The sequence below is a fragment of the Salvelinus alpinus genome, chromosome 21, assembly GCF_045679555.1.
Source record: "Salvelinus alpinus chromosome 21, SLU_Salpinus.1, whole genome shotgun sequence".
In the NCBI taxonomy this organism is placed as follows: Eukaryota; Metazoa; Chordata; class Actinopteri; order Salmoniformes; family Salmonidae; genus Salvelinus; species Salvelinus alpinus.
The window spans coordinates 8141008-8154842 of NC_092106.1; positions in this window are offsets into that span (position 1 = coordinate 8141008).

A 13835-nucleotide genomic window follows, 5' to 3' on the forward strand; every position below is an offset into this window, starting at 1 on the left:
CGGGCAACTGTAAGTGCTGTTGTGAAGCGGAAAAGTCTATGAGTAACAACGGCTCAACCAAGAAGTGGTAGGCCACACAAGCTCACAGAATGGGATCGCCGAGTGCTAAAGCGCATAGCGCATAAAAATCATCTGTCCTCGGTTGCAACACTCACTACCGAGTTCCAAACTACCTCTGGAAGCAACGTCAGAAGTTTGTCGGGAGCTTCATGAAATGGCTTTTCATGGCCAAGCAGCCGCACGAGCCTAAGATCACCATGTGCAATGCCAAGCGTCGGCTGGACTGTTGTAATGCTTGCCGTCATTGGACTCTGGAGCAGTGGAAACCCATTCTCTGTGAGTGAAGAATCACGCTTCATTATCTGGCAGTCCGCTACCTGCCCCAATGCATAGTGCCAACTGAAAAGTTTGGTGGAGGATGAATAATGGTCTGGGGCAGTTTTTCATGGTTTGGTCTAGGCCCCTTCATTCCAGTGAAGGGAAATCTTAACTCTACAGCATACAATTACATTCTAGACAATGCTGTGCTTTCAACTTCGTGGCAACAGTTTGGTGAAGGCCTTTCCTGTTTCAGCATGACAATGCCCCCGAGCACAAATGAAGTCCACACAGAAATGGTTTGTCAAGACAGGTGTAGAAGAACTTGACTGGCCTGCACAGGGCCCTGACCTCAACCCCATTGAACACCTTTGGAATGAATTGGACTGTTGACTGCGAGCCAGGCCTGATCGCCCAACATCCGTGCCCGACCTCACTAATGTTATTGTGGCTGAATAAAAGAATGTCCCGTAGCAATGTTCTGACATCTAGTGGAATGCCTTCCTAGACGAGTCAAGGCTATAATAGCAGCAGAGTGGGGACCAACTCCCTTTTAATGCGCATTATTTTGGAATGAGATGTTTGACGAGTAGGTGTCCACATACTTTTGGTCATGTAGTGTAAGTGCATTTATCCAAGTTGGGTTCAAACAAACAACCTTGGCATACTTCAAGAGAACTGAGAGTATGTGAGGCTTGGTGTTGACGTAAATATGTTTCTCATCCATGATTTATATCTGCCACTCTCTTCTCCTCACGCATTCAAGCTGTACAGTACATATTTCATTTATCACGTTGATTTGTCATTAGAGTGCATCACTGTCAAAATGTTTCAGAGAGCAATAAGGCTGACAAAAATAATTTTGTACAAATTTGAACACTGATGTTCCACAGATAGATTGATGTTTTTTTCTGTCAGAAATTATGGAAATGTACAACTAGTCCCAACAAATCGATTAAACACCAGGTAACAGGATAATTTGAGTGCTCTAATAAAATTATTTCTATTTTGAACACACAGTGTCTACAAACAAGCCAACTGTTTGAATATCCTGAAGACACAGCAGTCGTTACAATAAGATGGGATTTCGTTCATCTATGACATTGCTATTGTATTACAGTACAACTCACTAGCAGGGAGAGTCAATGGAGGAATTGGCATCATCAGCCGCTTTCTCTTCTTGTACCAACAGTATCAACACAATATGTAAAAGGTACTATAGTTTTTTGTCTCTTCTCCCCATCTCTATTGTTGAGTGATATACCTGAAATAGTGATATACCTGATATATTTATTCACTGTCATCCCCTCCACTTCTGTTTTTCCTCATCAGGCCTACATTCCCCCCCCCCCAGTAAGTAGAGTAGTTAATAAATCGCTCCCTCCTCTCCCAGTGGACAGCCTGCCTGATAGTCCTCCTTCACCAGGCCATGGCCATTCATCTGTGTTAGCCAGACTGTCCATGACCTGTACGCAAAGGGGCAAGGCATAAAGCAAATGAAGGTAAATAGGAGGGAGTTTGAGGGGGAATGGGCAGGTTTAGCTAGCAGTGTCTGGGCAGACAGGCCTGTGTGGAGATGTGTGACAGAAACAAAGGGAATGGCTGCTGATCCAGCCAGGTGGAAGGGAAGCAGCGCAGTAATAAGTGCTACATCCGTACCACGGCGACAGATTATCCGTGCTGGCTCCGTGATTGAGACGATGACCCTGGATATGAAAAAGGAGGTCAGCACACAGTCAGCTTCTATTAATTCACATGACTTATTCATTGACTGAGATTTCCGAGTTCCTGTGATAACCTCGCCTCAACAAAACTCATTGGCGCTCTACATGTGGATTCAACTAGCATCTTCCTAAGCATCAGTATGTTTTATAATATTTCAGTGGTGGATCACATGAAGTAGGCAGCTGAAGCCACATCAAACCTTTACAATCTGACACACATACTATATATTTATTTACAGCGCTTAAAAGCAAAACTGAGGTAATTAAACATTTCACAAAACCTACTGGGATGGGAGGGGAAATCTCAGTGCTTCCACCATCCTTTTCTCACGCAGAGACATCAATTTACATATTGTTCCGCATTGTACAATCTCTACTGATATGTCCTACCTCTTTGTACAAGCTTCATATTCAGGGTCACACCAAGGATGAACCTAGGACTCAAACACCATCCACTGTCCTCAGTATTCGTAACATTAGCACCCGTCAAAAAACAACACTGGGGCTGTGGAGTTTCAAATGCACGATTCAAATCGTCAAAGTAAGATAAGTCTGCTTTGATGGCAATGGCAGATAAAAGAGTGAACTGCCTTCCAAAGTCTAGCATACAGAGCTGTAACATTATATCAATATGTTTACCACATGTTCATATTGCACAGTTACATTTCCGTCAGCCAAAAACCCAGGCTGATAAACCAACAATAAAAGTTAGACCAGGGCTCTGTGTGGGGATGGTAGTGGTGATGGTAGTGGGCTTGTGTCCGTTTCCCTAATAAAACCTGTCTATCTGTCTCTGGCTCATTGCCATAACAGAGGACAGAGAAGACTATAGCCACTCTGTCATCTAGACCTTCTTGAAAATATTGACGTATCTCTGGTCTCTGGACCCCTGCCTACTTCACCAGATTTCATATTTTTTGAGTGATATTGCAAGCATCGTTTTTTAGCTGCCTAACTTCAAACGCCACGGGGGAGGCGGTGGCAGGTGGCATTATTGTTTAGTATAAGAAGCCTCTTGAATTTTTATGCCAGGAGCTGAGCATTTTGTTTTGATATACCCAGACTACAAAGCAATTGGTAAGTCTTTGAAGTGGGATATCTGAATAGGCCACATACCGCCAAATGAAACTGAAAACCATAGGAACATTTAAGTGACCAGTCCGGCTATGAGTTTAATCAATCAACACCAGAATCCGTGTTTTGTTTATAAGTTGTGTTTGCTATGCTGCTTTTAAATAGAGCAGTATGAAATCAGAATTTCCTTTGGTCACATTCATGTAGAAGCTGACATTTTTTCCTTGACTTTCAACCCCTATTTATACCCTTCTCTTTAAACCAACGTTTGACGAATGGGTAGCAAGTTTACTTCGACTGGAACATTGAATTTGTAGATTTAGACACTGGGCAAAACATCTGATGACCCACAGTGTATTTGCTCTGTTGCTGCCAAATGTCTTGATGAATAGTTTTCCTTTCACCAGAGTAAGCCCCAGCCATCGTTCACTAGATAGGCTTTCACTCCCGAGACATACAGTATAGTGTTGTTGTTGTTCTCCTCTACCAGAGCAGAGGAGTTCGTTTACCTTCCACTCTGAAACACTGACACAGGAAGGAGAAACCAATCTGGGATTACCCCCATCCCCCCCATCCTCCCATTCCCCTTGCATCGCTCTGTTCAAGCACCTCAGATGAAAATATAGGCCACTGCTGATATTGAGTTACAAAGAATCATCTTCTATTGTGTTTGCTGCTCTAACCTATGCTATCATCTGATTTAATCTTCTGACAGGCAATACATAGATTACATATTGCATGTTTTTTTGTCATGAGACCTCAACCATCAAAGGCAAATACAACTAAATGCAAAGAGAATGGTGGTTTTGTTCTCCTCTTTCCTCCTCTTGCTCCTCTGCAATACTCATTAAAGTCCCATGGACATGGGTGCATGCCTCTCGCTCTGCCTTTATCCCTCTCTTTCTCCCACCCTCTCTCTCTCCCACCCACCCTATTTCTGTCCCTCCCTCCACTGCTGTATAATTCTCACGCACACTCCAGACAAATTACACTGCATATTGTCAGCTATTTCTATCCTCAAGGTTAAAAGGCAAGCCCGCTCAGCTTAAACAGGTGCTGTGGAATATGGCGAGGGATCAATTCTAGTTTTTTGGGGGGATTCTCCTGAGCCTTGGTCAGGGTTATATTCTATCACATCGTGCTTAATAATCGTGTGGCAAAATGCAACGTTTAATTAAAATGATTCATCTGTGAAGGGGAGATGCGGCTATGTATTATGTAGCATTGTTCATTGCATTGCTGACGCAAGCATTGACCCGTCTCCGGATTTACAGTATTAAGGAGAGAGATAAATAAACAAACTGCTAGAGGATTTGTCCACTGGTTTTCCTGGGTCAAACTGCTGGAAACTGGAGCTACAGTATTTAGCAGATGACTACACACCTGACAACGCTGCCAAGTTGCAGGGAAATAGATAACTGAAATGAAGAAGCATATGAGAGTGGTTGTTAGTAAAACATTGCAGCGAAAGGCAGTATCATTTTAAGGTTTGCCGTGCTTTCAAGTCATAAATAACAACCATGATTTGCTACACACTTGCATGTCACTGCTTCCTGACCCCTTGAAGGCAGCCATGTTTGGGAGGTTATTTACATTACCATCTGTCACTATGGAGGCAATCTTAATTAAAATGTCACACTCTTTTCGATCAAGTGCGTATAAAGTATAATCACTGACTGACATGTAAGATGTAAATCCTTCAACTACTTGGCCCCAGAATCATCCATGCCAAGAATCACAGTGTCTAATGGGAGTCCTTAAAAGGGTATGTGCACTCCCAGCACTCTGCGTTGGCTAAGGTGGACAACCCACTAAGATGTTAGTGCCCACGTTTATTGGGTCCTGCCATGGTACTTTGTCACTAATTGTATGCCTTCTGGCTTGAATGTCAATGTCAAGAACATATAACACTGTGCTAATCTACTGCAAAAGCAGATATAATGATGTGCTTGGCTTCTTGGCTGACACAAAGCTTTTACTACTTACTGCGTGATGCTCATGAAGCCATCTGCATGTGTTCAGTTTGTAAAGAAGCATGGTCCTTGCTAACACGGCTTATGGCTGAAACACGATTTGTTGGGGGTGAAATATGATTCTCTGTCCTACTCACATTTTGGATGACTTAACCAAGAAGCCAGCTGCACCATTGTGTCGGAGGAAACACCGTTCAACCACAGGAGGTTGGTAGCACCTTAATTGGGGAGAACGGTAATGACTAGAGCGGAATTACTGGAATGGTATGAAATACATCAAACACATGGTTTCCAGGTGTTTGATGCAATTCCATCTGCTCCGTTCCGGACATTATTATGAGCAGATCTCCCCTCAGCATCCTCCATCTCATTCAACTGACAACCGCATTCAGCCTGCAGGCGCCTGGCCCACCACAAGGGGTCGCTAGAGCGCAATGAGCCAAGTAAAGCCTGCCTGGCCAAACCCTCCCCTAAACCAGATGAAACTGGGCCAATTGTGCGCCACCATATGGGACTCCCGATCACGGCCGGTTTTAACACAGGATTGAACCCCAGGCTGTAGTGACGCCACAACAATGTGATGCAGTGCCTTAAACCACTGCGCCACCCGGGAGGCCCCAGGCCAAAATACTTTTAATGTATCCATAGCCTATCTACATCAAATCTCCAATCTGTGAGCTCTGTTCTGTGTGTTTTTGATCTAACCTTTACCTCCGCAGTGCAACACACAGCGATAGTACAGGTACAGACCTCGCTGTTGGAGAGTTGTTACCGAAGCTCCAAATAGGTCATCATAGAGTGGCTTCAAAGATATTTAAATTCAACCAATCCCTTCCAATGTCATAACCAATTATTACACATACATTTGACCAAAGAGTGGCCCGACAGGCAGGGTAAACGCGCTCTGATAAACATCAGAGCAACATGACTAGTGGGATGACAGGTAGCAAGGTTAATGACTTCTTAAGCACATGCTCGCATGGTTCTCAGGATCAAACAGAAAAGCCTCTGGCTACCAATCTCCTACCCAGTGGCGATTTCAGCATGTAAATCTTGGTGGGGTCCCCCAAAAAATGTGGGATGCATGCCAGCAAAGCAACAACACAACACTAAACAATACATGAATTGCTCTATAACAGTGACAAACTGTGTCCACAATCTGGCCTACATAAAGCTGTCCCAACAGCAGCCCCAACACCTTACCACTGCTACAGTTCATTCAGCCTCATTTAATGCCTTTAAAAAAAAACTGATATGGCTGACTTCCTTAAACAAATGTGGTTTCTACTGACAACTGAGAAGCACAAACTATGGCATAAGGGGACGACAAGCAGATGAGAGGCAATCCGTCATTTCGATTAAGACATTAATGAGCGAGAGATGACGGACGTAGTCAATATATCTATTAGTTCAGCACTTTTGAAATGTACAGTGACAGAATTCATGGGCCGTTCTTACATATGAACAGACAATGAAAGCTCTTACAATATTCAATGATTACGTTTCTCTAAAACAGGTTATAGGCAAACAATCACACACACGCCACAAATTATGTGTTTTACAATACCACTTTGGTAAAAATAGACCAAATTATTAGGGTGAGGAACATGGCCTACTAACAGCTTACTACACAACATACACTTAGTATTACTTTAGCAACAGTATACATATCTCTCTGGCATCCTATATAATTTATGAAGCAGCATAATGGAATTTTTGGACTCACGTTGTGATGTGCTTGAACAGGAATGTGGCGCAGCGGTCCTTTGTGGGCAAATTTTGTCATCAAAGAGAAGAAATGCCGGATTTACAATTCCCAGTTGTCTTGAACTCACATTTAGCCACTGATTCCATCCCAAACCACTCATTGTTGAATTTGTGATTTCCATCTTGTTGTGTTATGTTTATATCCAATAGCCAATGAGCACCGAGATGTCTATTCTAATTTCTCTTCATATGACAAGGTTTGAAACAAATTTGATTGTCAACTTGATTCATGGTGACGACTGCTAGCTTGCTAGCTAAGACTTCGAAGGTATGATGTTGACATGATCAGTCCAATCAAAGCTACTGTAGATATAACGTGATTTCATGTCATTCTATCTGTGGCCAATGACCTTGAGCCTTCTTGGATGGGCACTTCTAATATAACTATGGCAGAACCCAAGGGGCAAAAATTTTCGAGCTCTAACCTTAGAATTGGGAATGACGTACTGTCCCATGAGTGACAAAAACTGTGCCAATCATGACAGAAAATTGAGCCAATCAGGCGCAAGCTCTGTATTTTCTGCTGGCTAGCACCACCACCACAGAAAGCACTGAGCGATCAATCAAATGTATTTATATAGCCCTTCTTACAACAGCTGATGTCACAAAGTGCTGTAAACAAACCCATGTTAAAACCCCAAACAGCAAGCAATGCAGGTGTAGAAGCATGGTGGCTAGGAAAAACTCCCTAGAAAGGCCAAAACCTAGGAAGAAACCTAGAGAGGAACCAGGCTATGAGGGGTGGCCAGTCCTCTTCTGGCTGTGCTGGAGATTATAACAGAACATGGCCAAGATGTTCAAATGTTCATAGATGACCTGCAGGGTCAAATAATAATAATCACAGTGGTTGTCGAGTGTGCAACAGATCAGCACCTCAGGAGTAAATGTCAGTTGGCTTTTCATAGCCGATCATTCAGAGTATCTCTACCGCTCCTGCTGTCTCTAGAGAGTTGAAAACAGCAGGTCTGCGACAGGTAGCACGTACGGTGAACAGGTCAGGGTTCCATAGCCGCAGGCAGAACAGTTGAAACTGGAGCAGCAGCACGGCCAGGTGGACTGGGGACAGCAAGGAGTCATCAGGCCAGGTAGTCCTGAGGCATGGTCCTAGGGCTCAGGTCCTCCGAGAGAGAGAAAGAAAGAAAGAAAGAAAGAAAGAAAGAAAGAGAAAACGTGAGAAAGAGAGAGAGAATTAGAGAGAGCATTCTTAATTTCACACAGGAAACCGGATAAGACAGGATAAATACTCCAAATATAACAGACTGACCGTAGCCCCCGACACATAAACTACTACAGCATAAATACTGGAGGCTGAGACAGGAGGGGTCGGGAGACACTGAAACATCTGCATACTGGAGCTGCCTTACTCAAAAAAGCAAAAAAGAGACCATGTTTGATTGCGGTTTAATTAACCATGTTTTTTATTTACGTTGTTTGCAAACTTATATGTGACACATATTAATGTCAAAATAACAAGCATGTATTGTGTAGCTTTATTCATTGCATTGCTGATGCAAGCGTTGACCCTTTTCCGGTCAACACCTTTTTACCTAAAAGTGTGGGGCTCAAAACAGGTGGGGCTCTGCCACTGCTCCTACCTACATTAATAGCAGAAGTGGAGTTGATTACCTCAGTGTAAATTACATATAGTTAGTATTGCAGACCTGGAGGCTAGGAGGAAGCATGTGGCCTTTAGTTGGCAAGGCAAATGCTGGTTGGTTTACCTTTGGTTTGTTATCCATCTTTTAATAGTAATTAAGGTGTTTTCCGTCTGTGGGCAAGCGGACTAAAAATGTATGATACAAAGATATCATTACCTATGGAATATTCTGTACGTTTTGTCACAATGTCTGTAGGTTACGGCAAGGTTGAAATTGTAGCTGTCAGTGACCACTTTCAAATCAAATCTAATCAATTTTTTTTAGTCACATACACATAGTTAGCAAATGATAATGCTTGTGCTTCTGGTACCGACAGTGCAGTAATATCTAACAAGTAATCTAACAATTCCCCAACAACTACCTAATACATACAAATCTAAAAGGGGTGAATGATAATATGTACATATAAATATATGGATGAGCGATGGCCGAGCGGCATAGGCAAGGTGGAAATGATGGTATAAAATACAGTATATACATAGGATATGAGCAATGTAATATATGTAAACATTATTCACCTTTTTGGGATAGGGGGCAGCATTCGGAATTTTGGATGAAAAGCGTGCCCAAAGTAAACTGCCTGCTACTCAGGCCCATAAGCTAGGATATGCATATCACTGTTAGATTTGGATAGAAAACACTCAAAAGTTTCTAAAACTGTTAAAATAATGTTTGTGAGTATAACAGAACTGAAATGGCAGGCGAAAACCTGAGGAAAATCTATCCAAGAAGTGCTATAATTTTGAAATGGGTGTTTTTCCATTGAAAGCCTATTCACCATTTAAAGGGATAGGACCCAGATTTCGTTCTCTATGGCTTCCACTAGCTGTGAACAGTCTTTAGACATTGTTTCAGGCCTTTATTCTGAAAAATTAGGGAGAATTAGCAGTTTCAATGAGAGGCCAGTGGAATTTCCCCAACCTGTTTGGTGCACAATACCGAGAGCGCGCCTTTCTTGTTTACCTTTTATAATGACGACGCTATTGTCCGGTTGAAATATTATCGATTATTTAGGCTAAAAACAACCTGAGGATTGATTATAAACATCGTTTGACATGTTTCTACGAACTTTACGGATACAATTTGGAATTTTCCTCTGCCTCTTGTGACCGCATTTGAGCCATTGGATTACTGAACAAAACGTGCCAACAAAATTGAGGTTTTTGGATATAAAGAGGGACTTTATCGAACAAAACTAACATTTATTGTGTAACAGGGAGTCTTGTGAGTGCAACCATAGGAAGATCATCAAAGGTAAGTGATTAATTTTATTGCTATTTCTGACTTTCGTGACTAATCTACTTGGCTGCTAACTGTTTGTAATGTTTTGTGAGCTGAGTGCTGTCCTCAGATAATCGCATGGTTTGCTTTCGCTGTTAAGCCTTTTTGAAATCTAACAACAAGTTAGGCTTCATTTTGATGTATTGCACTTGTGATTTCATGAAAGTTAAAAATTTATAGTAATTTAATTTTAATTTGGCAGTCTGCAATTTCACCGGAAGTTGTCGAGGTGGGACGCTAGTGCCACTGATCCATAAGAATTAAAGTGGCATTATTTAAAGTGACTTGTGATCCATTTGTTAAATTGGCCAGTAATTGGGTCTCCATGTAGGCAGCAGTCTCTCTGAGTTAGTGATTGCTGCTTAGCAGTCTGATGGCCTTGAAATAGAAGCTGTTCTTCAGTCTCTCGATCCCAACTTTGATGCACCTGTACTGACCTCGCCTTTTGGATGGTAGCGGTGTGAATAGGCAGTGGCTCGGGTGGTTCTTTGCCTTCCTGTGACATCGGGTGCTAGAGGTGTCATGGAAGGTAGGTAGTTTGCCCCTGGTGATGCATTGTGCAGACCGCACCACCCTCTGGAGAGCCTTGCGGTTGAGGGCGGAACAGTTGCCATACCAGGTTGTTATACAGCCCGACAGGATGCTCTCGATTGTGGATCTGTAAAAGTTAGTCAGGGTTTTGGGTGACAAGCCAAATTTCTTCAGCCTCCTGAGGTTGAAGAGGCACTGTTGCACCTTCTTCACAACACTGTCTGTGTGGGTGGACCATTTCAGTTTGTCGTTGATGTGTACGCAGAGGAACTAAAAACTTTCCACTTTCTCCACTGCTGTCCCTTTGATGTGGATGGGGGGGGCTCCCTCTGCTGTTTCCTGAAGTCGAAGATCATCCCCTTTGTTTTGTTGACGTTGAGTGAGAGGTTGTTTTCCTGACACCACATTCTGAGTGCCCTCACCTCCTCCCTGTATGCTGTCTCGTCGTTGTTGGTAATCAAGACCACTACTGTTGTGTCGTCTGCAAACTTAATGATTGAGTTGGATGCGTGCATGGCCACGCAGTCATGGGTGAGCAGGGAGTACAGGAGGGGACTGAGCACGCACCCTTGTGGGGCCCCAGTGTTGAGTGTCAGCGAGGTGGAGTTGTTGTTTCCTACCTTCACCACCTGGGGGCGGCCCATCAGAAAGTCCAGGACCCAATTGCACAGGGTGGGGTTGAGGCCCAGGGCCTCGAGCTTGATGATGAGTTTAGAGGGTGCTATGGTGTTGAATGCTGAGCTGTAGTCAATAAACAGCATTCTTACATGGGTTTTACTCTTGTCCAGATGGGATAGGGCAGTGTGCAGTGTGGTGGCGATTGCATCATCTGTGGACCTGTTAGGACGGTATGCAAACTGAAGTGGGTCTAGGGTGGCCGGTACGGTGGACGTGATATGATCCTTGACTAGTCTCTCAAAGTACTTCACGATGACAGAAGTGAGTGCTACGGGGCGGTAGTCATTAAGTTCAGTAATCTTTGACTTCTTGGCTACAGGAACAATGGTGGCCATGTTGAAAAATGTGGGAACAGCAGACTGGGATAGGGAGCGATTGAATGTGTCCGTAAACACACCAGCCAGCTGGTCTGCGCATGCTCTGAGGACGCGGCTAGGGATGCCGTCTTGGCCAGCAGCCTTTCGAGGATTAACGCGTTTAAATGTTTTACTCACGTCGGCCACGGAGAGGCACAGTTCTTATTAGCTGGCCACGACAGTGGCACTGTAGTATCCTCAAAGAGGGCAAACAGGGTGTTTAGTTTGTCTGGATGTGTGGCGTCGGTGTCCGTGTCGTGGCTGGTTTTCTTTTTGTCATCCGTGATTTCCTTTAGACACAGCCACATACGTCTCATGTCTGAGCTGTTGAATTGTGACTCCACTTTGTCACTGTACCGGCATTTCACTTGTTTGATTGCCTTACGGAGGGAATACCTACACTGTTTGTATTCAGCCATATTCCCAGACCTTCTTCCATGGTTAAATGCGGTGGTTCGCTCTTTCAGTTTTGCGCAAATGCCGCCATCCATCCACGATTTCTGGTTAGGATAGGGTGTAATAGTCACAGTGGGTACAACATCACCAATGCATTTCCTTATAAATTCACTCACCGAGTCACCATATAGGTCGATGTTATTCTCTGAGGCTGACCGGAACATATCCCTGTCCACGTGATCGAAACAATCTTGAAGCGTGGATTCCGATTAGTCAGACCAGCGTTGAATGGTTCTAGTCACTGGTACATTCTGTTTGAGTTTCTGCCTTTAAGAAGGTAGGAGCAAGATGGCATCGTGGTTGGATTTGCCGAAGGGAGGGCGATGGAGGGCTTTGTTTGCATCGCAGAAGTTAGAGTAGCAGTGGTCAAGTGCACTACCCCCGTGCGTAGTGCAATCAATATGCTGATAGAATTTAGCCTTGGTAGCCTTGTTCTCAAATTTGCTTTGGTTAAATCCCCAACTACAATAAATGCAGCCTCAGGATACAGTGGGGCAAAAAAGTATTTAGTCAGCCACCAATTGTGCCATTTCTCCCACTTAAAAAGATGAGAGAGGCCTGTAATTTTCATCATAGGTACACTTCAACTATGACGGACAAAATGAGAAAGAAAAATCCAGAAAATCACATTGTAGGATTTTTTATGAATTTATTTGCAAATTATGGTGGAAAATAAGTATTTGGTCAATAACAAAAGTTTATCTCAATACCTTGTTATATACCCTTTGTTGGCAATGACAGAGGTCAAACGTTTTCTGTAAGTCTTCACAAGGTTTTCACACACTGTTGCTGGTATTTTGGCCCATTCCTCTATGCAGATCTCCTCTAGAGCAGTGATGTTTTGGGGCTGTTGCTGGGCAACACGGACTTTCAACTCCCTCCAAAGATTTTCTATGGGGTTGAGATCTGGAGACTGGCTAGGCCACTCCATGACCTTGAATTGCTTCTTACGAATCCACTCCTTCGTTGCCCGGGCGGTGTGTTTGGGATCATTGTCATGCTGAAAGACCCAGCCACGTTTCATCTTCAATGCCCTTGCTGATGGAAGGAGGTTTTCACTCAAAATCTCACAATACATGCCCCATTCATTCTTTCCTTTACACGGATCAGTCGTCCTGGTCCCTTTGCAGAAAAACAGCCCCAAAGCATGATGTTTCCACCCCCATGCTTCACAGTAGGTATGGTGTTCTTTGGATGCAACTCAGCATTCTTTGTCCTCCAAACACGACGAGTTGAGTTTTTACCAAAAAGTTCTATTTTGGTTTCATCTGACCATATGACATTCTCCCAATCTTCTTCTGGATCATCCAAATGCGCTCTAGCAAACTTCATACGGGCCTGGACATGTACTGGCTTAAGCAGGGGGACACGTCTGGCACTGCAGGATTTGAGTCCCTGGCGGCGTAGTGTGTTACTGATGGTAGGCTTTGTTACTTTGGTCCCAGCTCTGCAGGTCATTCACTAGGTCCCCCCGTGTGGTTCTGGGATTTTTGCTCACCGTTCTTGTGATCATTTTGACCCCACGGGGTGAGATCTTGCGTGGAGCCCCAGATCGAGGGAGATTATCAGTGGTCTTGTATGTCTTCCATTTCCTAATAATTGCTCCCACAGTTGATTTCTTCAAACCAAGCTGCTTACCTATTGCAGATTCAGTCTTCCCAGCCTGGTGCAGGTTTACAATTTTGTTTCTGGTGTCCTTTGACAGCTCTTTGGTCTTGGCCATAGTGGAGTTTGGAGTGTGACTGTTTGAGGTTGTGGACAGGTGTCTTTTATACTGATAACAAGTTCAAACAGGTGCCATTAATACAGGTAACAAGTGGAGGACAGAGGAGCCTCTTAAAGAAGAAGTTACAGGTCTGTGAGAGCCAGAAATCTTGCTTGTTTGTAGGTGACCAAATACTTATTTTCCACCATAATTTGCAAATAAATTCATTAAAAATCCTACAATGTGATTTTCTGGATTTTTCTTTCTCATTTTGTCTGTCATATTTGAAGTGTACCTATGATGAAAATTACAGG